We start from the raw sequence: 25,808 nt of genomic DNA, 5'->3' as shown, positions 1-25,808 counted from the left end.
AGAGAAATGCAAATCAAAACTACCATGAGATACCACCTCACACCAGTCAGAATGGCCATCATTAATAAATCCACAAATAACAAGTGCTGGAGGGGCTGTGGAGAAAAGGGAACCCTCCTGCACTGTTGGTGGGAATGTAAACTGGTACAGCCACTATGGAGAACAGTTTGGAGATACCTTCGAAATCTATACATAGAACTTCCATATGACTCCGCAATCCCACTCTTGGGCATCTATCCGGGCAAAGCTCTACTTAAAAGAGACACATGCACCCGCATGTTCATTGCAGCACTATTCACAATAGCCAGGACATGGAAACAACCCAAATGTCCATGAACAGATGATTGGATTTGGAAGAAGTGGTATATGTACACAATGGAATACTACTCAGCCATGAAAAAGAATGACATAATGCCATTTGCAGCAACATGGATGGAACTAGAGAATCTCATCCTGAGTGAAATGAGCCAGAAAGACAAAGACAAATACCATATGATATCACTTATAACTGGAATCTAATATCCAACACAAATGAACATCTCCTCAGAAAAGAAAATCATGGACTTGGAGAAGAGACTTGTGGCTGCCTGACAGGAGTGGGAGGGATCAGGAGCTTGGGCTTATCAGACACAACTTAGAATAGATTTACAAGGAGATCTTGCTGAATAGCATTGAGAACGTTGTGTAGATACTCATGGTGCAACAGAAGAAAGGGTGGGGGAAAAATGCAATTGTAATGTATACATGTAAGTACAACTTGACCCCCTTGCTGTACAGTGGGAAAATAAAAAAATTATTAAAAATAAAATAAAATAAAATGGAGAGAGAGAATCAAGCAAGTTAGTGAGAAGGCCAGGTCACCAGTTAGAAGGCTGCTTCTCTTGGCTGTGAGATGAGGAGGCTTCTGTGAAGGGATGTAGTGCTGGTTATCAAAGAAGGATATAGATGAGAAGGTCACTAGAGCAGAAAGGATGGCGATACGGAAGTGTACCAGGTGATTGTGCATAGCTGTACTCAGGTGCTGGGGACAGCAGTCATGAACGCTAGATGTGTGAAGAAGCAGATGAGAGAGCAGAAGCAGTGTCTGCACCTCTGTTGTAAGCAGTGGGAAGTGAAGTGAAATAGGTCCGAGCAAGAAGACTCTAGCTCTGGAAAGGATTTTTAAGGTCCTAATTTCTCTTGAAAGGGCATGGAATCAACGAAGAAGGATTCGAAGTTGATGTTGAAAGAGGCCTTTTAATAGGAAAAGATCCAGTAAAGGAAAAAAGAAAAAAAAAATACTATTCAGTAGTCGAGAGGGAACCCTCTTCCTCTGAGAAGAGGTAGAATGTGGGTGAATATTCTAAGAAGTTTTGAGTAGTGAGAAGTACGTGGTGACAGTTTGTGTTGAGGTGGAACAGGCAGTTGGGAAAACTAGTAATTCTTGTCTGATGACCTTGATTTTAGTTTATTTAGTAAAAGTGAGGAAGGAAAATACATATAAGGAATTTGAGAAATAACGTGTCAATAAAATTAATAAATCACCAACAGCTGTGAGAAAAGGATACAGTTAAGATAGGATGATATAGAATGTATAGAACCCATCAGCAGGCCTTATGGTCTTCCTTCCAAAGTGACTGGAACAGAAATTAGTGGCTGAGAACTATAGTTGCTCAAATATTTGTTTCAAGACTAACATTAGGATGAGAAAGGTAAGAGGATGAGTATTATAGATTTTTCCTTTTCCTTGGGCTTCAGTATGGCTAAGAATAGCAGTGTTACTAATATTCACTTAAAATTTTATTTTGTAAATCATTGATTTTTTGAATTCATGTGTTTTTAAAATATATTACATTAAAATACTCGTATCTTACTGAGTTTTAGGCGCCTTCTCAAGTTTTATGAGCAACATTAAGTACCTAACTTCCCTCACTCACTTCACCCTAATGCCAGTCCAGATTTGTTAAACGAACAGTAACTTCTCCCAGAGTTGATAGCTGACTTGGAGAGCACAGCTCATGATCAAGGAAGGCAGAATATAGGATCTTAGAGAGTGTGAGCTTGAAAAGAGGGACCAGAATCCGCTGCTGTAGAATCTGGAAGTAGGGAAAAGGGACCAGCAAGTTAAGGATTGAATCAGTCCAGAACTGCTCACACTAACCTTCAAAATGCTTATAAAAAAGTAGATACAAAATTAAGCATGCCTTCAATCTAGAATATTTATCAGTAACCTGCCAGGTACCATCAAGAATTTCTACAAACCAAAATGCAAATGAAGTTAGAGGGAAGGTGAGGCAGAATGGTAGTAGGTTTAACGTTGTTTTTGTTTTAATTGGTTTTTAATCTCATTCCATGCTGTACCTCTGAGATACTAGGCTGTTGAGGAAAGAAGTCCTCTTCTGCTCTGAGGGAGTTGCTTTCTGACAGAAGGGACCATTTCATGACCATGCTGATCTCTTACCGTCAATTATTCAGCTATTAGTGTCTTGTTTTATCCACACTTGAAGTTCCTGATAATGTCATGTGGCCAAGGTAAAAGAAGATAGGTAATGGCACATTCATTCTGAAATAGGAAAATTAATGCCAGGAACATGTGTCAAACCATGGGATTTATGCAGTCTGGCATTGCATTTTTATTGCTCTGTCTTTAAAGAGAAGATAATTGCTTCAGTTTATCCAGACTGGGTATTCTTTTAAAAAGACTGGAGGCAGTGAGCCCAGGAGAGCTCCTTTTTTTTTTTTTTTTCTTTCTTTTTTTTTTTTTAAACAGCCATAAGCAAGTGACAACTAGTATTAGATATTTGGTAAAGGTCCTTGAGTCTGAAAGATTTAAATATAAATATGTGAGTAATGAAGGAAACCAAGGAAATTAGTTCACCACCACCATCCCCTTCTCTCCCACTCATTAGGAAATGACTGAGTTGACCTCTTCAGGAACGAGTAAACAGGCAAAGACCAAAGAATTCAGTAGTATGAAATAAGGAGAACATTGTTCTTAGGGGACTGAGAAAAGACGTATTTGTGGAAAAGATTTAACCCTAGGGAAAAAAAATAAATATTAAAACATACTTTGTTCTATTTTCAATAAGCATAAAAAGTATAGAAGTATGCAAAATATTAAAAGACTGAGGTGAAAAGAAATCTGGCTCGGGTATGGGAAAACATAAAGAGGGAGCTAGAAGGAAATGATGAGAAAATATAATAGCTGAAGTGAAATTTTTTTAGAAGCAGTAAAGCAGAAATTCAGAGCATCGATAAGACAAATTGAAAGGACTGTGTAAAATGAGGTGATGGGTGTGATGAAAACCAAAGTTCCTTCTAGAACTTTGAGATTATAGAACTAGGAGTGAGGGAGATAGGAGACCACTTCATGGGAACTTTTGTTTCTTTGAGAGTTTAGGTTTGAATTAGTCACCAGGTAAATCAAGCACACGCACGGGTGCGCACGCGCGCACACACACAACACAGCATTGAAAGTCCTTGACTTAGGTCTTATCCTGAGAAACATGGTTATTTATGTTATTCTGATGGTTACTTTTAGAGCTATTAAGAGAAAATGAATGCGGACACCAAATCTTCGGAGAAGTAGCAGTCCATGGCTAGGTTACGAGGCCAGGGAAAGGAGGGAAGGCTTTTGCAGATGAAGAACAATATAAGCAGCTTTAAATCAATGTGGACAGTAAATCAGCACAACAGTAACTACCCAATTTAGAGATCAAAGAGTGGAAACTTGAGAAAAGTGCACAGTAAATACATAAAACATAGTAACAAAACCTGTTGGAAATTGTAAGGAAAGGAGACTTTGTTCAGATTGAGGAGTGTGTGCACGCTCCCACGTGGCTGTGTACATATGTGTAAGGGAATCATAAACATTTATCCTAACTGAAAATGAAGCTAAACTGTGCTTGCATTATTGCTTTGATATTAACCTGCCTTTGAGATAGTTCTCTGGTGGTCTAGTGCTTAGGATTTGGTGCTTTCACCCCTGTGGCCTGGGTTTGATCCTTGGTCTGGGAACTGAGATCCCACATCAAGCCATTGCACATGCGGGAAAAAAAATTAACATGCCTCCAAGTAATACATACCATAAAGGACATACACTTCTAATTATACAGCCTTGTCCTGTACTGTGCTTGAATCAACCTACTGTAGAATGTTATTTTCTGTGCTTTATTTGCAAGTTAACATTTTAATAATTATCATAAATAGTTACCTGATTTGCATATTCTGGTTCATAATCCAACTGTTCTGTGGATCAACCACAGTTCTCTTATTATTCATGCCAAGACTTCTATATTAGTCTGAATAATCTATCCTAGACTGCATTTCTGTTTCCAGTTCTCAGAGCTTTTTATAACTCAAAGTTATAGTGCTTTTTTAATCAAAAGATTGAATCATACATGTGCTAGTATAGTAATCTCTTTGACCCACTATTACATTGAAGCTAATTTTTACTATTTTATGTTTACCAATGGTTCTGTGTGGTATCTTTTTCTTTTATTTAACTTTTGTAGCCCTATGAGTTTGATATTCAAGTGATATTTAAGCAATTCACCATCTTTTGTCCTTTCAGAATATATACTGAAATAAAATAGTGGGACATGTTAGGAAGTAAGAATGAAAAAATTTTAAATATTACCTTTTAGGAATCAAATGACAAGATCTATGTAAAGTAGATCACGTAGTAGAAATGGTCATATTAAACAGGCAAAAAACAGAGTTCCTGTCGTGGCTCAGTGGTTAAGGAATCCGACTAGGAACCGTGAGGTTGAGGGTTCGATCCCTGGCCTTGCTCAGTGGGTTAAGGATCCGGCATTGCCTTGAGCTGTGGTGTAGGTGGCAGACGTGGCTCCGTTCCCGAGTTGCTGTGGCTCCGGCATAGGCCGGCGGCTACAGCTCCGACTAGACCCCTAGCCTGGGAACCTCCATATTCCGTGGGTGCGGCCCTAGAAAAGGCAAAAAGACAAAAAAAAAAAAAAAAAAAAATCAAAAAATAAAGAGGCGAAAAGACTGAGAGACCAGATCAAGAACTTGGCTATAATGTAACTAATGATGCTAGTTGCATACTTGGAGAATAACTTAATTTGTAACAAGGAAAGTCAGCCGGAAATGGTAAGTAGTAACTATTAGTAACTATTTCAGCATTAGTTACAGAAGGAACAATTGTTTTAGAAAACCATATATGTCCTCAGGGTTATCTTCAGAGTTGTGGAAGGGTAAATGTATCAAGTTAGAAGACTTTGAAGCCATTAAAATTAGAGTCTTCTAATCCCATTTTATAAAACTATGGTATTTTCCGTATCAATTTATGTTCTGAAACCGTATCTTCCCAGATACTCTTTCTGATATGTAGAGATTGTAGTGGTTCGATGCTCACAAATATCTGATCCTCTTCACAGATTTTTTTTGGCTCCACAAAAAACACATTCATTAATTGGCATATATACTTATAATTTCTTATTTGAACGGAATTGGCTTGTAGTATCTGTCTCCAGTAAAATCTGATGTATTGAAAAATTCAGCCTTTAGTATTTAAAACTGAGTACTTACCCCAGAGTGCTAGTTACGAATGTGAATAAACCATATTCCATGAATGCTGCCCTCAAGTCCATGGAATATATTCCCATAATATAATATATTAGAATATGATAAATATATCCTATTTTTTAAAATCCTGTGCTTGTCTGCTGTTTGCTATAAACTTCTAGAGTTAATTTTGCGAGGAAAACTCCATATTTTTCTAAGGAATTGTGCCTTCAATTAATCCATTATGTATGTATAGTGATTCTTAATCACTTAGCCATGGCTTAACATTCTCCTTAAGCACATACAACTGCCAATTATTAATAAAGTACATTAACACCACGTTATTGTTTTTTTTTAATGTTTGAACTAGTCTTTCTAAGCAAGTAATATAGAGATGAGATAACATTTTTAATCTTACTCATCTGTTTTCTACAGCAACACATAACATCTTTTGTTTGAATTAAACTAGAATATTTATTTCAACCTAACTACAAATAAATGCAATCATGCAAACTTCTTCCTGACCTAAGTGTACTCACCCTTATTGAATCAGCTTGTCTGGTGGGACTCTGGTATGGCAGATATTAGCTGCTTAACTTTGGCAGGATGAAGGCATCAGCTTCTGGCACAGTGCCTGCCACGTAGTAAGCTTTATGTGAACATTTGATGAATGAGTAAATTTAAGTTAGAAGTTATGATGGTCCGCTTTGAAGATCATAATATGTAGATTTAAATAGAAATAATTAGGATGGCTTTTGTTTTCTGATCAGAGGTATAGGAAGCTGGAAAAAATTATTTCCAGTCTTTCAACAATAAAAAGCTGGACAGATGGCAAGTTCAGTACTTTTCTTGAACCCAATGAGTGCTGAAGTTGCAGAGCAACTAATTGGTCCAAAACTCTAGGGAGACACAGCGGAAGGCAAGGTGCAAGTACCAACTTACTGGGACAAGACTCAGCCAGACATCTGAAGAAAGAGTTCAGATAAAATGATGGTTGCATTGTGGAGTTCAAGTATGTACTGGTAAGACAAAGTGAAGCTTATGGGGGCCACAGAAATAGGAGGACTCCACACCCCATTGTCTGGGTTTTTCTTCATGAATCCCAACAGCTAATCAAAGAAAATACCCCTTTGGTTTAGAACTGGGGTAGGAGTACAGCAGCCATAACAAGAGGAGCAATAAACTCCATCTGGACTCTTCTATTATGGAACAAAATCACATTCTATTAGGGGAGCTGCAGTAATTACTGTTGCCTTAGGGCACTGATGGAATCCCTTTGCAGCTGGGCATTAGGAGCACGGGAAAAAAATAAACCTCAGCCCCGAGGTGAGGGGCAGAAAAAACTATAGATCAGCCAGAGTTAGCATCACTGGGAAGGCATACACATGAGACCAAAGGATGTGGTGTTCACCTAAGACTAAAACCTAATCAGAAGATCAAAGAACACTCTTCCCCATTGCTTACTCCCTGCTGTCAGGATAATAAATGTCAAATATATAAGTAATTTGCAAGAGACAGACCTTTTTGTAGCACAGAGACTTAAGATTTGAGTATGGAGAAGTTAATGAGAATTAAAAAAAAAAAAAAAAAACTTTGGTAAACTACATTCCCCATCTCTAACACATTGTAGCAGTATAGGAATTTGCAGCCAAGTGTAACCAAACTTGTAAAAAGTTTCAAACCTAGCTCAATTCCTAATTAGATTAACTCAAGCCCCTGTGCTAAAGTTCTAGTAGAAGGAAGTGTGTGCTCATCTTTAAGCTTAAAAACCACCTTAATCTTTATTACCATATTGATAACAGGTAAACGCAAGAATTTCAAAAAAAGGTAAAAAGCAATGAGAAGGCAAAGGATCAAAAGAAAGCAAAAACATTCAAAAGAGACACTCACTCATCAGCTATGACAGACACAGCTATGACAGGGATGTTGGCACTGTCTCTCAAGAAAATTTAAATAACTATGAATTACATGCTAAAGGCTCTAGTGGAAAAGCTGGTCAACATGGAAGATCAGGAGTTCCCATCGTGGCTCAGCAGTTAACGAACCCGACTAGCATCCATGAGGATGTGGGTTTGATCCCTGGCCTTGCTCAGTGGGTTAGGGATCCGGTGTTGCTGTAAGCTGTGGTGTAGGTCACACACATGGCTCAGATCTGGCATTCCTGTGGCTGTGGCATAGGCTGGCACCTATAGCTCCAATTGGACCCCTGGCCTGGGAACCTCCATATGCTGTGGGTGCAGCCCTTAAAAAAAAAAAAAAAAAATACCAAACAAACATGGAAGATCAGATAGTTAGTTTCAGCAGAAAAATGAAAATTATATCAACAAATTGAATTGAAATCCTAGAAATATAAAACACAGTAACAGAACATGTCTATAACAAGAGTAATCAGTACAGTTGACACAGACAAAAAAAGAATCAACAAACTTCAAGATATGTCCATAGAAATTATCCAAACTGAAACATGAAGAGAAATAAGAAACAAACAGAACACCCAGAAACCATGAGACACTGTCAAATAATACATGTACTTGGTATCCCAGAGGAATAGAGCTTCAAAAGAAATATTTGAAAAAATAATGGTGGATAATTTCCCAGAAATAATGATAGACACTGAACTACATACCTAAGAAGCCCAGAGAACACAATGCATAATAAATACTGAAAACAAACATAAATAATTTCAAAACATAGTCATATCCTATCCAAACTGATGAAAGTAAAAGAAAAATAATATCATCTGGAAAAAAATATTGTTATAACAATAACAGAAAACTAACAAAAACATTACTGACAGACTTTTCCAGATACGCAGAAAACATTGGAATTTATTAACAAACCAACCCTATAGGAATGTTAAAGGAGGGTTGTCTGGCAGAAGGGAGATGATAGGACAAAGACACTTGAATCTGTACAAAGAAGAGAACACTGAAAGTGGAATAAGTGAAAGTAAAATAAAACTTTTTTTTTCTTTTTAATTGCTCTAAAATATGACTGTCTGAAGCAAAAATAGAAGCAATATTTTGTGTGTTTACGCCATATGTAACAGTGAAATACATGACAAAAATAGCATAAGGGATGAGAGGAAAGCATTGAGAATATGCTGTTGTTAGGTCCTGACATTCCTTATGATGATATAATATTATTTGATGATGGTTCTGATGAATTAAATATGTATATTATAAACCTAGAGCAGGGGTCAGGAAACACTTTCTTAAAGGACAGTATAATACATATTTAAGGCTTATTTCCTTTATGACCTCTGTTTCAACTGCTCAACACTTCCATTGTTGTGTGAAAGCAGGCTTAGTACATAAGCAAATTCTCTTTTAGTAAAATTTAATGTGCATGCCGTGGTTTGTCAATCCCTGCTCTAGAATATCCATTTAAAAAATGTATTATGGAAGGATAAATAATAATATAATAGGGGAGATCAAATGGAATCATAAAATATCCTCGACTTAAAATGAGGAGGGGGGGAGATAGATGGAACAATAACAGATAAAACAGGTAGTTGAGTGCTATATTTTAATTCATCTGTATCAATAAACACATTAATACGAATAGTGTATTCACACCAGTTAAAAGGCAGAGATTGTCAGAAAAGATTTTTAAAAGCAAGAAACAATTATATACTATCTATAGGATACTCACTTTAAATAAAAAGATGTGGCATGCTGAATGATGCCCCCTCATATATTTTTATACCCTAACCTTCATAACTTGTGAATATGTTACTTTATATGGCAGGAAGATCTTTGCAGATGTTTGTGTGGATACTTGTTGAGGAACTAAGCTCTCTGAACGTCTGAGTAAGTAAGGAAACAGAGTCTTCCCTAGAGCCTCCAATAAGGTACACAGCCCCGATGACGCCTTAATTTTAACTCATTTACACCTTTTCTAGAATTCTGATCTACAGAACTGTGAGATAATGTATTTGTGTTGTCTTAAGCTAGTAAGCTCATGATAATTTATTATTATAACAATAGGAAACTAATAACAAATGACATGAAAAAGGTAAAAAGAGGAGATAGTTATACTGTGAAAACACTACACAAAAGAGAGCTGAGGTAACTATAAATATCTGACTAAGTGACCTTAGAATAAGGATTATTATTAGGGGAGAAAGGGTTATTACATGTGATTGTGTCAGGTTTATTTCAGTTAACATTTTTGTGGTCCGACCATGTTGTAGCATGTAGCAATATTTTATTTGTTTTTCATTGCTGGATATGTCATTGTATGGATATACCACATTTTATTTTATTTACTCAGTGGTTGACAGTTATTTGTATTGTTTTCTGTTTGGGGCTATTATAAACGATGCTGCTATAAACATTTGAATATAGATCTTCATATAGGCATATATATTTACTTCCCCTGGATTGATTTCTTTGAGTAGAATTGCTGGGTCATATGGTAAATTTGGTTAACTTTGATGAAATTACCACACTCTTTTCTGAAGTGGCTGCACTATTTTACATTCCTAAGCAAAGTATGAGGGCTACAGTTTCTCCACATCATTACCAGTACCTGCGGTTTTCTAATCTGTTCATAGCTACTCTTTGGGCCTGATTTAGCCTCTGTTATTGACCATTGCTATAGTCCATGGGGAAAAGAAGGCTAACAAAGAAAAAGGCATCAGAATTTTTTTGGAACAATTGAAATAGAATTTGTCCTATCACTTATGTATACAGGGCTATATCTGGGACTAAAGGACCTGTGAAAGAGTCTGTAGCTTGGTTGCCATATGCCTGAGAAATGGGAGAAATAGATTTGGGGAACAATGAGTACCTTTTAATAACTAAATCTAGGTTTACAAAATGCAGATGCTTATCTTTCAGGCATTGCCTTTTAATCATATTGTTTCTTACTTGGACAGTTTTATATAGGATGCCGTAATGTGAGTAGCAATGGTGGTTTATAATTATTTTGACCTATGCCATAAGGATTATTTATTGTTTCAGATTCTATGCAGCTATTGTAAGTTGTTATAAAATACTATTAACAAATACTATTATACTTAAATTATAGAACATATATATAATGTATTTTGTTAAAAAATGTGACAAAATCTGATAAAATACTGACAATGGTAGAATGATGTGTGACTTTGTATTTTCTTCTTTGTATGAATCTGAAATCGAAAGTTTTCCACAATAATCATGACCTAGTTTTGTAATTTTTATCAATTTGTGTTAATTTTGTAATTTTAAAAGTATTTTTAATCACCCAATTGAATGTTTTTTATTTTATTTAAATTTTTGTCCTTGATGTAGCAATTTTATTCTTATTATATTTTTTTTACTGAACTATAGTTGATTTACAGTGTTGTGTTATTTTCAGGTGAATGGCAAAGTGATTCTGTTTACATATTCAGTTATTTCTATATAATATACATATACATACATATATTCTGTATGTGCTATGTATACACATATATATTCTTTTTCAGTTTCTTTTCCATTACAGGTTATTACAAGATACTGAATATAATTCCCCGTGCTATACAGTAGCACTTTGTTCTTTATCTATTTTATACATAGTAGCGCGTATATATTAATCCCAAACTCCTAATTAATGCCCCTTTCCCCTTTGATAACTGTTAAGTTTGTTTTCTGTCTGTGATGTAGTAGCAATTTTAGTTTTTTCATTAGGATTTTTATTGAATTATAGTTGATTTACAATGCCATGATAATTTCTGTCAACAAATTTTGTATTTTAAGGTAACTAAGGTGACTTATGCAGAGATATTTTTCATTGTGTAGTTATTTAGGATTTTAAATATGAAAACAGAGATAGAATGGTTAAATAAATTTAGAATATTCATTGATTGCTATGTTATGTAGCCATTTAAAATTTTGTCATGAAAAGTATTTAAAATAATGGATTTGCATCATGGCACAGCGGAAATCAATCTGACTAGGAACCATGGAGTTGCAGTTTCAATCCCTTGCCCACTCAGTGGGTTGGGAATCCGGCACTGCTGTGAGCTGAGGTGTAGGTGGCAGACGTGGCTCAGATCTGATGTTGCTGTAGCTGTGGGAACCTCCATATGCTGTGGGTGCAGCCCCCCCCCCCAAAAAAAAGTTTCTTTTTTTATATGGTAAAGTTGTCTGTTCATTCCAAGAGTATGCTCTTGCTTCATGGGGAAAAGTGATAATTATCTTCTTTAAATCTTTGTTGATTCCTGCATCTGGGGCATCGCAGGATTAAAATCTATTGATTATATTATACCTTGAGAGTTGGCCAGATTTTCCTGATTTGTGGGTATATCAGGTAATTTTGGATTGTATCCTGAATATTTTGAATATTTTTCTTTGTATCTATAGATCTTGTCCATCCTCTGGAGAAATCTTTTCTTTCCTATCTCCGCCCCCCTCCCCCTTTTCTTCTTTCCTTTCCTTTCTCTTCTTTTTTTTTCACAGGCAGTCATCCCAATTAGGTTCAGACTACAAGTTCTGGTTTACCTTCTCTGTGTGGTAGGTCCATTTCAGTTCAATTTTCAAAATCCTTTCTATGCTTTTTGAGCCTGCATCTTACATGTGACTCTCAGGGCACTAATCTGGGGCTTTGGTCATGGTTTATATCATAGGTCAATTCTCAAAGCCTTTGCTGTTCTAGTTGAGTAAGTTTTGAGCATATACAGCTTGGGGGTAAACCCAGGATTTTTTTTTTTTCTTTTTTCTTTTTTTTTTCAGTTCATATGCAGAATTAGAGAATCTCCTTGTCCAGTGCTTTCTTCTCTAGGATAACCCTACACTCTCTGGCTTGTTCTGTCAAAGCTTTTGCCTTTCATGCCATCATAGGGTCTGCTTTTGTGGCAAATTGGTAAGAGGAAGAGAAAAGAAAAAATAATGGTAATTCCCCACTCATTGTTCACACAACAGAGGCCCCATTTTCCTAGTTTTCTGTAAGACTGCCATCTTCCTTACTGCTGCCACTCACCCACTGTGGCAATAGAACTCTATTAGTCTGGTCTTGTTGGAAGGTTGGAAGTAAAGAAAGGGGAAAGGGTTATTTTCTCTGTCTCAGAAAAATGGGATGGGGATTTTTTACTTTCCATATCTGCTATGTAGTTTTCAGATTCAGCCTGACCTGAGCTCAAAGCTATAATATTATAAAAAGAGGAAAACAAAAACAAAACAGAAAACTTACCACTCTTGTATCTTTGACTCCCTTATCCAAATTATCTGCTGGTATTTACTTTTCAGAGCCCTCAGGAAGTTGATTTTTGTACTTTGCCTGGAGTTCTTAGTCGTAATTAGTGGGAGAGAGAGGTTTGCAGTCGTCCTCCATGTTGAACAGGATTGCAAATCCTACTAGTAATCTGTAATGTGCAGTTTTACTGTTTCATCTTCTTTTTGTGTGTGTGATTCAGGTGTCAGTCTTATTTAGAAGCCAAAATAATTACTGATCTATGTAGAAAGCAGCTTAGAAAAATAAAATTATTAATAATCAAATTAATTGTATATGGGAATAAAATATTAGAAACAGTTATTTCCTTTTCCACCATGGAAATAATTTCAGATTATTTCAAAGGAATTCAATTTTCAAATCCTTATTTATAGTACGGTCTTAGAGCTAAGCATGTAGTTGTGTCTCTGTTTTGTCAGGTTATCTTATGACCCAGATCCTAACTGATCTCTTAGCTCTGGTCTTGCCCCTGCCACCCTTCAGTTTAATCTTCACATTTCAGCTAAAACAACAAGTATGAAGAAAATAATCTTTTTCATCATTTTGAAATGTTATGATGGCTTTTCATTGTACATCTAAAATCTAGACTTCCTCCCTATAAAACCCCAGGTTTTATGACTCCTCCTTGTCCCACAGAACTCATCTCATACCACTCTACCTCTAGCTTTCCAGCCACCTTGGCCTTTTTTCCCTTAAGCCATCCTCTGCTGTAGGACCTTTGCATGTTGTGCCTTTTCCCGTAGATGGCTAATCTTTTTTCTGTAACTAGAATCTCATCAGATCTTACCTCTTCCTGTGGTCACTGCCACATTATCCTGTTGTATTTTCTTTTTCAGTTTTATGATTATCAGAATTTATTTATTATAAGTACTTTTTGTTTGTTTTTCTCCCTGCCCCAACATACATATTTCTTTCTCTTTTGTTCCTTGTTAGTACTTCCATGTCCTAGAACAGTGCCTGGCACATAGTATCCCCCCAGCAAATAATATCAATGAGTTTTAAAAATAGTTAATTGCTATACCTAAGGTGGTATGAGAACAGTATCATCAATATGACTATTCCATCATCTTTTTCACTTGAACTATGAAGGCTTCTTATTCCATCTCCCTTCATCCACTCTTCTTCCCCCTATACCCATACTCAGATTGCTACCTCCCTGAAGTTCAAGTGACCTTTTAAAAACTGCAAACTGTATCATGTTCCACTTTTGCTCAAAATCCTTCTTTCTCTAACTTCTTCATATGGACAGAAATCCTTAGCCTGACCTTCGAAGATTTTTGGCACATGCAGATCTCTAGCGGGGTGCTCTCCTTTTGTCAGGCACCCTCTTCTCTCAAATGTTATTGTACAAGAGGCTGTGTCACTTTGTAACTGTTTGGGAAGATGTCATTGTACATTGCTTTGACTGTCCCTCTCTTCTGAACTGTCAACATACTCCAGGATGTCAGGGGTATGTTTTGACCTTCTGCTTTTGACTGTATCACTAGTGCTACAATATCAGAGGTGCTTAACAGATGATTGCTGAAAGAGTAAAAAAAGTGGAAAAGCTGTCATACGATCCAGATGCATGACTAGAAGTTTGAATTAGTACATAAATGCACTTATTAACTAGACCATTTACTGCTTGTCTAGGCAACTAAATTTGTTATTTTGGTTAAAATACTCCATCCATAACTACTTTGAGTAATATTTTTAATACTCTAAAAGGATAGTTGAATTTTGTATATTATACATTTCCTAGCAAATTTAAAGTCATTTAAATATTTTTAGTTATTATTGTTAAAAAATAATTTTACTCATAATTGACATTGTCACAAAACGATAAATAGAAATGAATTTATATATTTAGAACTTTTCTTTAAAATCAGATTTTAGTATAATTCTTTAATGTCAAAACAAATAATTTATGAAATAAAACATTTTTATGAATCAAAATATTTTTGAAATTTTTATTTGAAGAAAATGGTAAACACTTGAACATTTTTGATGTTTTGAGGATTTTAGATTTCTATATTTTAGTGTGATTTAGTGTAGTAAATTGTACTTAAAATTAAGATAAGTTTGAGGAGTTCCCGTCGTGGCGCAGTGGTTAACGAATCCGACTAGGAACCATGGGGTTGCGGGTTCAGTCCCTGCCCTTGCTCATTGTGTTAACGATCCGGCGTTGCCGTGAGCTGTGGTGTAGGTTGCATTCACGGCTCGGATCCCGCGTTGCTGTGGCTCTGGCGTAGGCTGGTGGCTACAGCTCCGATTCAACCCCTAGCCTGGGAACCTCCATATGCCGCAGGAGCGGCCCAAGAAATAGCAACAACAGCAAAAAAAAGACAAAAAGACAAAAAAAAAAAAAAATTTAAGATAAGTTTGAGAATATTTACCCTTGGTGTTTCACCTGAGCTTTGGGACTTTATAGTTAGAATGCCAGTTATGCTTTTTAGGTAAATCTTTGACATAAGATCTTTTTCAGTTATCATTTAAAAGACAAAAATGAATGATTTACCTTGGTTGGTGGATGGTAATTTATATTTTTAAAATGGCTCCCACTTTAGTTTTTTACATCAAAAAAAATAAGATATTTAATATTAATTATTTAGGAGTTTTTATTGTGGCTCAGTGGGTCAAAATTCTGATGTTGTCTCTGTTAGGATACGGGTTCGATTCCTGGCCTCACTCAGAAGGTTAAGGATGCGGCATTGCTGCAAGCTGTAGTGTAAGTCACAGGTGCAGCTCGGATCTGATGTTGCCATGGCTGTGGTGTAGGCCTACAGCTGCAGCTCCATTTCATCCCCTAGTGCAGGAACTTCTATGTGCTGCAGATGCAGTTGTAAAAAAGAAAAAGAAACAATTAACTATCTAAAGTTAAGTACTTGGGGTTAATGGTTTCTTTACATTTTATAAGGTCTTGTCTAATTGCTTTTAAACAGTCTTCAAGGTTCTAGCACTTATTGAGCAACTCTTGTTTTCACTATTGATTTTATGCATATTTTCTAGTTATTATTTAAAAGATTTATAGAAAATGAAATAAGGTTTCAATAGCAGATAAACTCTTTTATTTAGCAAATAATAAGTATATTATTTGTGCTATATTATTTAGGCACTGAACAGATAATTTGATGTCAGGTTGAGAATTCCCTAGGTATCAATTAGATTCTCCTTGAGAAGCTACTGTGTGTTTTTGTTTGTTTGTTTATTCTTTTGTGAATGCGAGGTTTTCATTAAAACTTGTGTAAGACTAGTAACAAAATGTCAGTCAAAATTCAAACCAGGTCGTTATTTGTATTTTTGTTAAAAACATAATGAAGCAAGGGGCAAATTATATAATAATTATCCTTGGCCTTTATACTCTTTCTCCAGGTTTTAAACTTGGAGAAATTTTTTCAAATATTCTTTGTAAACTCATTTACTTCTGAGGAAGCTCTTTTTAAAATTTATAATGTTTACCCAATTACTAAAAATCTTGCTTTGTAATTGTCAATTATAGCATTGGCATTATGTAACTCTAATAAAGGTGCTTTCATTAACTAGCTCTAAGAAAGGTACTTTTGAAGCCCAGGTGATCCACAGGAGGACCGCATAGTCCTGCAGCAGTGTTCGACTTGGCATCTTCATTCCTCACCCTCCCTTGATAATCAGTACATGCAACTGATCATATTAGGGTAATGTACATAATTGGCATATCTCAAAGCAGTCCAATACTACTGCTGGAAAATGAGACCCAAGCTTGTACCTCATTTGTTGTTCATAGTAAATGACTACACATAAGACACTCTCCCTATTTGGGGCAAATTAAATCGCCTTCTATAGGAGACTGTCACTTTTAGCCCAGTAGAAGTTTAGTATCTTGTATTAGGAAAAACTTTTGGGTCCTCACAATAATCTAGGAAACCTTTTAAAATAGAGGATCCCATCCCAAAGGATGAGATTTTATCCCAACCTCATCCTTTTTTTCCAAACTCTTTTTCTCCTACAAACACCCCACCACCGCCACCCTGCACTGCCCCCCCCCCCCCCCCCGGCCAATACACATACACACAGACCCTGTAAACCTCCCCATGTGATTTGGATGATGAGTATGTTCAGGAGCTTGATCTTTGTTACAGATGTGAATGGAAGGATCTAGAGAGGTTACTTTTGCATTGGAACTCTCTTTATTTCATTAATTCCTGGTCTGCTTTTTCTTTTCTAAGACATTGGGTAGCTTTAAGTTCATGGAATGCCTTGGAGAGATGACAGTTATGTCCCCAAATGACAATCATAATAAATGGAAACAGTTGCATTTATTAATACATGTTAATTTAAATCAGGTAGTTATTATTTGTGATTATCTTTGGAATTAGGCCTTGTTTTCATTCAGTCTCAAACTCATTAATGCAATCTTCTTACTTGTTTTATTCTGATGTATGTGTAATATTGTATACTGTCTTATATATGTGATAGTTTTAGCTTATTACTAGATTGACTATAGTTTTAATTCCTTCTACATTTTGTCAATACCAGGAAACATTAAGCTCATAGATTAGACGACTTTATATTTCAAGGCTCTAATTTTATTTAATTTTACTATTTCTTCGCTCTCTTTCTATTTATCATATTCAGTATTTGGTATGATCATCATCAGGAAAGATATTAAAAATACCACAAATCTCGGAGTTCCCATCGTGGCGCAGTGGAAACAAATCTGACTAGGAACCATGAGGTTGTAGGTTCGATCCCTGGCCTTGCTTAATGGGCTAAGGATCTGGTGTTGCTGTGAGCTGTGGTGTAGGTCGCAGGTGTGGTTCAGATCTGGCATTGCTGTGGCTCTGTCATAGGTTGGCAGTGGTAGCTCCGATTCAACCCCTAAGCTTGGAACCTCCATATGCTGTGATTTCAGCCCTTTAAAAAAAAAAAAAAAAAGCATATATCTGTTAGTTCTACGGGAGAAAATAAATTTATTTATAATATAAATAACTGAAAACTCTAACTCTTCTTGTAATAATATATAGATACCACAAATCTTGCACAGAGCTGTAAAATTCATGAAATAAACTTTATTAATTGTAAATTCTCAGAAATGATACTTTGTAATCATTAAGAAGAGTTAGAGTTTTCAGTTATTTATATTATGAATAAGTTTATTCTCTCTCGTAGAACTAATAGACTTACGCCTTTATCCCTTTGCTGGATTCAGTATTTTAAACACATTCACTGATTAAAATGTTCATAACAACTACAGCTAACATTTACTGAGGACTTATACTGTGCTAAATATAAGTATTGTCCTAAATATAATTATATCTAAATGCTATACTAAATTCTTTGCTTGCACTTATCTAATCCTCGTAACCACACTTTGTGGTAGAAACTGTTATCTTCATTTTACAGATGAGGACACTGAAATATTGACCAATTAAATAACAAGTAAGTAAATGGTAAAGCATGTACTCAGGTCCATTTTGCTCAAGCCTTAGCTTTTAATCATGATCCTATGCCTCTTCTTCATAATTTCATTAAGTTGAATTTTATCAATTCATTAAGTGTTCTTTCATTGGAAATTAAAGTTTAATGGAAGTTCATTGTCAGTATTTTTTTTCTTAAAATTTCTAACTACTGTGTGTTTATATAGATCCTACCTACATATTTATCTGTTTGTCTGCCTTCGTATCTATAGAAACACACGTTTGCATCTACTGTACTTCAGAATTTTCCAGTTTTCCCTCAGAAATTGACTTCTAGCTCTATTCCTTTATAGTCAGAGAAGGTACTTTACATAACTTCAGTCTTTTTTAATATACTGAGACTGATTTTATGCCTTAACCTATGGAGAATATGCCACCCTTGAAAAGATGGTGTATTGTGTTGTCTAGAGTGCTCTATATATGTCTCTTAGGTCTCCTTGGTTTACAATCTTATTCAAGTCCTCCATTTCCTTCCTGATCTTCTCTCTAGACGATTTGCCAATTTTTATTGTAGAACTGTCTGTTTCTTCCCCCAAGTCTATCAATATTTGTTTCATATATTATCATATTCTGTCATTGCTACATATATGTTTGTAATTGTTATATCTTCTTCATGTATTGATCCTTTTATCAATATATAATGTACTTCTTTGTTGTAACAATTTGACTTAAATATAGTCAAAGTTTTTTTTTGTTTGTTTGTTATTTTTACATGAAATGTCTTTTCCATACTTTTACTTTGGATCTTAAATGCATCTCTTGTAGACAACTTATACTTTTACCATGGTTTTCTTATGTCCATTTTTGCTAATCTCTGCCTTTTGATTGGAAAATTTAATCCATTTACATTTAAAGTAACTACCCAGAAGAAAGAATTTACTCCTGCCGAATTACTGTTGTTTTCTGTATGTTTTATACCTATTTCCCCTCATTTCCTCCATTAGTGCTTTTTCCTGTGTTTAGCTTTTTGTTCCTACTGCTGCTGTTGTTTTTGTAGTAACCATTTTGGTTCCCTTCTCATTTCCTGTCATATAATTTTTTAGCTATGCTTTTTATTTTGTGGTTATCATAGGGATTACATTTAAATCCTATATTTTTAACAGTCTACTTCAAGTTGATAGCCAACCTTAACTCTGTAGCATACAGAATATCTGATCTGTATTGCTCTGTCCATTTTCCTTTTATGTTATGTCATAAATTACATTTTTATTCATTTTTGCTCAGTAGTATCTATTTATAGTTATTTTTATCTTTTTAAATATCTTTTAGAAATGAAGTGTGGCATTACAGACTTTAAATACAATAATACTGGCTTTATTTTGCTCACATTTTTATCTATACCAGAGATCTTTCTTTCTTCCCATAGCTTTGAGTTCCTGTGTAGTGTTCTTTCCTTTCAACCTGAAAGTCTGCCATTAGCTTTTCTTTCAGGGACTGTCTAGTCTCATACCCTCTGTGTATCTCTAGGAATGTCTTTTCACTCATTTTCAAAGGAGCATTTTGCTAGATATAAAATTCTTGGTTGATAGCCTTTTTAAAACCACTTAAAAGTCTCTGAGTTAATCCTCATCTAGAGTTAATTGAACCTATTGGATTTGTAAGTTTTTGTCTTTCATCCAATTTGGGAATTTTCTTCAAATATTCTTTGTTCCTCTCTCTTTGTCTCCTATTTCTGAGACTTTCATAATGCATATATTGATGTGCTTGATGATGTCACACAGGTCTCTTAGGCTCTCTTTACTGTATATCTTTTTTTTTTCTTTTCTGTTTTTGCTTCTCAGACTCCATAATATCAGTTGTCCTACATTCAAATTTGTTATTTCTGTCTTCAGCCTGCTCAGACCTGTTGTTGAGCTTTTCTAGTGAATTTTCCAATTCAATTACTGTATTTTTCAGCTCCAGAAATTCTATTTCCTTTTGAAATGTCTACCTCTGTATTGATATTCTAATTTTGTTGATTTATTCTCAACATGATTTCTTTCCTTTTTTGTCCATGTTTTCTTTTTGTTCTTTGAATAGCCTTAAGATAGTTGATAGAATGTCTTTGTCTAGTAAATCCAATTTTTAGATTTCTAAGGGATAGTTTCTCTCAATTTATTTTTGTTCCTGTGATGAGCCATGCTTCCTGTTTTTTTGTATGCTTCATGATTTTGTTGTTGTTAACAGCCTGATCTTTGAATATTATAATTTGGTAACTGTAGAAATCAGATTCTCTCCTTTTCCAGGGTTAGCTATTTTTTATATTCCTTGAAGACTCTTTCAGTCCATCTGGTTATTTTCCTGAAATATACACATTTTTTTAATTTTGCAAAGACTTATTTTTGACATATGCAGTCACTAAAGTCTTTATTTCTTTTTTTCTTTTGCTTTTTTTGCTTTTTAGGACCATATTTGGTGGCATTTGGAAGTTCCCAGGTTAGGGGTCGAGTCAGAGGTACAGCTGCTGGCCTACGCCACAGCCACAGCAACACAGGATCTAAGCCACATCTGTGACATACACCATAGCTCACGACAATGCCAGATCCTTAACCAATTGTGCAAGTCCGGGGATTGAACTCATATCCTCGTGGACACTAGTCGGGTTCGTCACTGCCGAGCCACAACAGAAATACCTAAAGTCTTTATTTCTTAGGTTGTCTTCAGCTAGGATTTTGACAGATGGTTTTTGAATGCCAGGAGCTAAAACAGAAAACAACAAAGCCCCAAACTTCTCTTTGTCTTTTGGTTTTGTGCTGCTGCGGTCTTTCATCATTGGCCAGGTTTGCTTTGGTCAGTTGCAGGTGGAAACTTACGGTCTTTTCAGTTTCTGTGTCATCTTGCATCTTGCTCTTGGCACGTGCATGGCTTTCTACACTCACTTTATACATGGGTGCTTTTGAATGTTTTAATTGCTCAAAGAAACTCTTGCTAGCATTTTCTTCCAGGCCTTAGGTGGTCTATTTTATGTTTCAATTATAATCTTTTGCCCCAGGCATCTGCTGGCTCTTAATTTAATTTGCAGTGTGTTCAAAAGCAATGCCCACCATTTTTTCCCCTTTGTTTTTAGTTACATGAAAAAAGGATGAATGTCTTATGTCATTTCTTCAGGTAGCTTCTAACAAGTTAGAATTCATGTACACAATATTTTGCAAATATGGTCAGCTCTGCTCTCTGTAGAACCAGATCTTATTCTCTCACTCTGGGAACTAGCTTCCTTTTCAGGACTGCTGCTAATCTAGGGAGAGGGTAGAGTAGGCAAGTAAAAACTCCACAGAGCTTTCATGTTGCCTTTTTCTTGATTCATTGTTCATTTGGTTCTTTGACCATTATCCAGAGTCATCACAAAATTGGTTATGATACTTGCTTTTTTTCCAGTGATTCTGTGGGAGGATGAAAATTTGGAGTTATATATTCTGCCTCTCTGCTAATGTCACTCAGCTTTCTTTTTAAAAAGAATTCTGTTTAACAGAAATAACAGAAGTATTAAGCTTCTTGAATTTAAATTGTCCACTTGAAATATTATTTATTTAAAATAGTTCCTATGTATGTTTCACATCTGCATTTCATTATCTAAACTAGTAATTTGAAAGTATTATATAGAGAACCAAGCCTGGCCATTGAATCATTAGACTCTAGATAAATTAACAATAATAGACAAAATGAAAAATTATTAAATGAACACATTTCCTATATTTACTTGAGCCACTGGCTCCTGGACCTAGTGGGTAGTCTTAGATTTTTAGTATAAGTAATTAGCTTAGAGAGACTGTTGTTTACCTGATTCCTGAAATGAGGTACCATCCTTTTGGGCTACTGTTTTCATAGATGATGTTGGCTTATTATGCTGTGCCTTGATTGTATGTCAACACAGGAATATACTCTAATTTGTAGATTTTTTAAGAAATCATTCACTTTGAATGGGATTTTAAATTTAACCAAAACATTTCAATAGTAATCCAAATTCATTTAAAAGACACAAAGGTTTTAGGTGTTTATTCTATTTATTTATGCCATATTATCCTATCAAAACTGAAATGTGGCTACCCATAGCTTTGTTTTCAACTCAGTTTGAACCAAATATTTTCCCTTTGTTATTACGTATTCATTACACACACTTAATGACATTTCTCTAATGATTCAGAGATCAACATTTTTAAAAATTATGTAGTACATTTCTAAATTCCTACAATGTGATGTGATACTCTAAAACTGGATTTTTTACAAGTAAAATCAAGATACAGTTGAGTGGGTGTGCTTATTTATAGCATTATTCTGGTTGTTTTTAACCTAACCTAGTTTAAAACCTTGGTTCTCCCTTCATGAAGCAGATGTTTATGCATTCAAAAACTACTATAGAAATCTATTGTAAACCTTTGTTTAGCATGATTTCTCAACAGTGCAATGACAGATATTGTCAATGCCTTTAGCTAAACATGACTACAGCTAAAAACCTAACAGGAGTCCAAATTTAATTTATCCTATTTTTGAAATTTAAGTCATCATTATACATATTACTGGCTTAATAAGTTTAGATACATGTATGTTAGAAATCACTAATGGAAAATACTGTGCTCTTTGTATCCTCATTAAAAGTAGTATAACTATATGATCATTTTTTTCAAATCAACTTATTTTAATTGTGAATGTTATGAACTCATTTTACAAACTAATGAGAAATGAACGTGTTATGTAAATTTCAAACCGTAATGGTCACAGGTAATTGATGAATTGTTCCTATAAATATATATGTTGTACAGTGTTATGCATATATATGGCGATCTATAAAATTTCTATGTTAAGAGTTCCCTTGTGGCTCACTGGGTTGAGGATCCAGCATTGTCACTGCAGGAGCTCAGGTTGCTGCTGCAGCATGGGTTCAATCCCTGGTCTAGGAACTTGTGCATGCTGCAGGCAGAACCAAAAAAAAATTTATGCGTGTTATATATTGTATATAATTTATGTATTTAAAAATTTCTAAATCTATTTATTGACTAGTTTATATTAAATATTGAAATACCTTTAAAGTCACAATTGTACTTGAATAAAAGTTTACTCTGTTGTTAAATTACTTTTCCAGGAAGTGAAAGGGAGTCTAATACTCATTTAAGTATTTGTGCTGTTCCATCATTTAAAGGTCTCTTCTTTGTGTGAGATTACTTTAATAATGTATTTATGCATGCACCCATGTGCGTGCATGTGTGTGGTTGTGAGAGAAAGAGTGAGAAGGATCTGAAAACAACCTATTCATCCTTGTTATAGTTACAGCTACCTGACAACTTAGTTCAAGAATAACAGCAACTAACATCATATTAAACTCTCTTGCACCCTCTGTTGTTATTTTTCGGGAACACTGCACATACCTTCCCATGATTGTATTGGCATTAGACTTATGAAACTATCTATTAAAATTAATACTTAGTTTATTATACTTAGCCCCAAATTTGGTAGTAGAGTAACATTTGTTTTTAATTCTCAGTTGTTTTTTTCTTGTGATACAGATATGTTTTTATTGTATAACAGTTTAAATGAAAAATGAACCATTCCTTTTGTCTTTGAATTCTCCTAGTTACCACTTTTAAGCCCCTTCAAGTGTTTGAGACAAATGAAAACCCCTGTAGGATATGGGACACTGTATATTCACTTTTCCAGAATTACAACAGAATTCTGTCTGTTTTTTGTAAACCTTTCAGTTGTCAGACAGTTTCCTTCCAAAATAAGTGTATGGAATCATCCATACTAAAGTTAAGAATTACAACTCTAAGTAACAGATGTTTTCATAAACATTTGCTATAATTAATTTCAACTAGAGGATTGAAGGAACAAAGCAGTTTTTCCCACTTCAAAACTTTATTGCCTTTTTCCCATATAGCTAACTCTGAAATCTTTTCTCTAATATTGTTTAGAGAAATAATTGTACTCCTTATTTGGTTTGTTTTTGAGACAGAAAAACTTCCTTTTTTCCTCTTATCACCATCCTTTGAAGTTTACATTTAATGTGATGTATTCATTTCCGAACAGATATAAAATGAAGAAAACCTTCATGATATATTTTGATGTCAAAACCTTGTTTACATAACTGAAAGTCTAATTAATTATTTGAAGTATTTTATATTTGATACGATAAATGTCAGCAGAGGGCAAGAAATATTCTGTTGTTGAGATTTTATTTATTTAAGCAATCATAATCTTTAGTTTTAAAGAGAAAGAAAGCTCATGTTTTGAATGTATGATATGGTACTTATTCTATGCTGATTACAGAACGTTTCACGGGAAATGTCTGCAAGCTGTTAAATAACATGTGTTGTAGGAAATTTTCATTTAGTAAGACAGAGAGAGACTAATTTTCCTTAAATCTTTTTAGTTTATTTACGATGATGCCATTAATTTTTTTAAAAAGAAAATGAAGTATGTTGTATGAGTCATCTGATGGTACCCATGTTTTCAAAGAGTTAACAGAATATACTCAACTAGATTGATCTTAAACATTTAAGTGTTTTGGACTATTTTCTTCTCTAAACTTTGGCAATATTTTCAAATGCTGTAATCCGTTTTAGGATTTTTGCTTAATGAAAGAAATCTGAAAATGTATTTTGGAAAAAGGCTAGACTTAAAAGTTTAGTAAGTGGACTCAGATTAATTCTCATCCTTCTAAAAGATTTTGAAGAGAACCAACATTCTTGACTAATCTGTCAGCTATAAAATGTGCAAAGAAAAATAGGTAGCTGTCATTAAAATTACATTTTAGCTTTCAATAACCATTTAATGAGCAGCATAATCATATAAGTATGGTACCTTAAGTGCTACATTCAATAATTAAAAATTATCTCATCTCTAAACTGAAAGCTCTGTAATTACTATTTGACTTAACCGGGACCACTGTGGTGATCTCCAGTGGTACCTTAGGATGCTCAAAGTGGTTTAAAAGTATAAATTAAAATTAGATAAATCATTAAATTATTAAGCTTTAAATATCATAAAAGTCAGTATAACCTGATGTTTGCAAGTTGTATTACAGGATTAGGGGTATAAAATGTAATCAGATTCTGGTCTGTTAAATTTGTTTCTATGAATAAATGATGTATTTTGTAGTATTCTATGGTTTCATAAAAGCTGTACTTTGGAGTATATATTTTAAGCTTTAAGCTAAAATCAAATTTCTGTCAATACGAATGTGTATTTTTTTATTGTGGCACTGTTAAGCCTTTTTTAAGCTTCTTTAGCAAAATTATTTTTATTTTTTGATCTTTAAACTGATAGGCACGAATTTGTTCTAACTCTGATTTGATGAATATGCTTGAGTGGAAATGTTTTGTCCCTAAAAGTTCTATATAATTACGTGAGGCAGAAATACTTTTTGATGTTGCTGAGGGTTTTTTGTTTGTTTGTTTGTTTTGGTGTTTTTGTTTTTGTTTTTGTTTTTTAACTGTTGAACTTAACTTTTGCCCTCAGTTGAAACATAAAGTTTTGGGAAGACTATTAAAGTATATTAAAAGCTCCTTCGAATACATTCTGGATTACCAACTCTCAAGTCAGCTTTCTGTTCTCCTTTTCTGCTGACCACATTCCTAGAGAGGGGAGCACTTGGGGCAGGAAAACATTCCAGGTCTGCTCTCTGCCTGCTCTCTTTTGACTCTTCCAGTGGATAGGTCACCAATAAAAAGTTGCCGCTTGTTTATAAACATAAGTGTGTGA

The 25,808-nt window shown here is 34.7% G+C and overlaps 1 protein-coding gene across 29 annotated transcripts in view; it reads left to right on the top strand.

Annotated features, from left to right (window-relative positions):
- The window catches only part of TBC1D5 (TBC1 domain family member 5), a 543,840-nt gene that overhangs the window by 252,973 nt on the left and 265,059 nt on the right, over nt 1-25,808 (top strand). The gene's annotated exons all lie outside the window — the stretch shown is intronic.

This window comes from Sus scrofa, chromosome 13, assembly GCF_054392235.1.
Source record: "Sus scrofa isolate SSC_HxYL_T2T_F1_AM1 chromosome 13, Sscrofa_HxYL_maternal_Yorkshire_Landrace_v2.0, whole genome shotgun sequence".
NCBI lineage: Eukaryota > Metazoa > Chordata > Mammalia > Artiodactyla > Suidae > Sus > Sus scrofa.
The sequence above is the reverse complement of the archived record's forward strand: the minus strand, read 5'-3'. Positions and strand labels throughout refer to the sequence as shown.